The sequence below is a fragment of the Megalopta genalis genome, unplaced genomic scaffold, assembly GCF_051020955.1.
Source record: "Megalopta genalis isolate 19385.01 unplaced genomic scaffold, iyMegGena1_principal scaffold0061, whole genome shotgun sequence".
NCBI classification, from domain to species: domain Eukaryota; kingdom Metazoa; phylum Arthropoda; class Insecta; order Hymenoptera; family Halictidae; genus Megalopta; species Megalopta genalis.
In genome coordinates, this window is record NW_027476130.1 from 1,012,501 (window position 1) to 1,015,000 (window position 2,500).

General features: G+C 58.3%; 1 pseudogene; it reads right to left on the reverse strand.

Annotated features, from left to right (window-relative positions):
• LOC143261673 (large subunit ribosomal RNA) overlaps positions 1-2,500 on the reverse strand; it is a 7,965-nt pseudogene that overhangs the window by 3,698 nt on the left and 1,767 nt on the right.

The window sequence follows — 2,500 nt, forward strand, 5'->3', positions numbered from 1 at the left end:
CGTTGGTGGTAAACGCCTAGACTGCTCGACGGGGGTGGACTCCTGGGACACGAATGGTCCCCAGTGCGCAGCCATGGCCGCGACATCTGGGGAACGTGTCCCAGGTCCCCCGTCGAGGATCTCCCTGGCCGCTCTAGACATATTTGTCTTAAAGAGCGTTTGCACGCGGGCATAATCCCGGCGACGCTGCCGCTTCTTCGGCACCCTGATGGATGCATCCGGACAAGGAGGTCGCGGTCGTCTCAGGGGAGGAGCAGGGAAAACTCCCTGGAGCCACGCATGGAGTCCGGCAGCAACATCGCGCCCGTGGAGGAGGTTGTTTGCGACTCCAACGAGCGCGAGTGCGCCGAACCCCTGGATACGGACGACCTCGGGAAGGAGTTCCCGGATAGCCGTCCGAAATCCATCGTGCGGGCTCTCACTCCCCTGCATTGAGCGAGGTGATGGCAGGTGTGATGGATCCGAAGGTGGTGTTGGACCCATCACATCCTCGTTCCGCGGCGGATCATCACGGATCTCAACCGTGTCGGAACGGAGGGAGGAACCACCTGGTTGGTGATCCGCCACCTGGAGGGCGTGGAGCGCTTGGGCTACAAGATTTTTGTAGTCCGCTCCACGCCTCGCACCCTTGATTGACTCAAGGGTGCGTCCCATGGGGAGCACGGCCATCAGGTGTTGATTGATGAACCGTACTCCCCTGGTGGCGGCAAGTGCTTCCTCCCTCGCCATCAAGCGCAGTTCTTCAGCGCTCCAACGCTTTTTGACTCGCTCAATGTCGACTTCCGCGCTCATCTCGTCCGGATGCATGCGACGTCGGTGCACCCCCAATCCAATCTTGGAGGGGAAGGTGCGGCAACAATCCGGACACATAAATGTGCCGGACAGCGGGACGCGCGCCCCGGAGGGCCCTGGATCTATACCACTGATGGTCGGTGGTAGAATTGGGATCGGTGGAACAAAGGCTGGGGCGGGGGCGGGAGGCCGCGGTGGGGCAGGAACCGGCGGCGCGGCTGCCACGGCCTCGTCTACAGGTCCGGCGAGCCGAGGCCCTCGCCGGAGATTATAATTTCTTTCTCTTTTCTTTGGGCCTGTAGACAAAAACCGGCGCGACGGGGTGGCAGCCCGCCGCACCGGGGAGCTAAAAAGCTCCACCCTCCCCCGGACGACACGATAAATCGTGTCGCCAACTCGCTCCGGCCCGAAGGCGGGGGGCAGGTGCATGGGCCCGAAGGCCCTTAAAGCGAGCCTTTCGCCTGAACCCCGTTGGCATGACCCGGCAGGTACCTATGGGAGGTGGGGAAGACTTGGACGGGAGAGGCTAATGGACCTAACAAGAGGTCTATATTGCGCATCACCGTCCCTGCAACTATAACTCTCACTTAAGAGAGTCATAGTTACTCCCGCCGTTTACCCGCGCTTTTTTGAATTTCTTCACGTTGACATTCAGAGCACTGGGCAGAAATCACATTGCGTCAACACCCGTGGGGGCCATCGCAATGCTTTGTTTTAATTAGACAGTCGGATTCCCCTAGTCCGTGCCAGTTCTGAGCTGAGCGTTGAATGGCGGCCGAAGAGGACGACCGCACCGATGGGAAACGCCACGGAAGCCTCGCAGCAAGGAAGATCCGCGGGAGGCCAAGGCACGGGACCGAGCTCGGATCCCAGCCACGAGAGCCGTTCACCTCGCCCAGGCCCGGCACGTCAGCCAGACCCGCTTCCCGACCAAGCCCGACACGCCCCGCTCCTCAGAGCCAATCCTTATCCCGAAGTTACGGATCCAATTTGCCGACTTCCCTTACCTACATTAATCTATCGACTAGAGGCTCTTTACCTTGGAGACCTGCTGCGGATATGGGTACGAACCGGCGCGACACCTCCACGTGGCCCTCTCCTGGATTTTCAAGGTCCGAGGGGATGATCCGGACACCGCCGCAACTGCGGTGCTCTTCGCGTTCCAAACCCTATCTCCCTGCTAGAGGTTTCCAGGGAACTCGAACGCTTATACAGAAAAGAAAACTCTCCCCGGATCTCCCGACGGCGTCTCCAGGTCATTTTGGGTTACCCCGACGAACACTCTTACGAGGGCCCGAATGGTATGCGGTTCCGCTGCCGGGTTCCGGAATAGAAACCGGATTCCCTTTCGCCCAATGGGTGTTTTTTGTGCATGTATATAATAACAAAATATGCTGCGATTTATATAATAATAAAAAAAATAATAAAATAGCTGCGTTTTTTTTACAAGTGTTTAACGTCTTAGGACACCTCATCTACATAGGATTTCTCTTAGGGCTTAGGATCGACTGACTCGTGTGCAACGGCTGTTCACACGAAACCCTTCTCCACGTCAGTCCTCCAGGGCCTCGCTGGAGTATTTGCTACTACCACCAAGATCTGCGCCGACGGCGGCTCCAGGCAGGCTCACGCCCAGACCCTTCTGCGCACACCGTCGCGACCCTCCTACTCGTCAGAGCTTCATAGAGGACAATAAATTGCCCCGCTT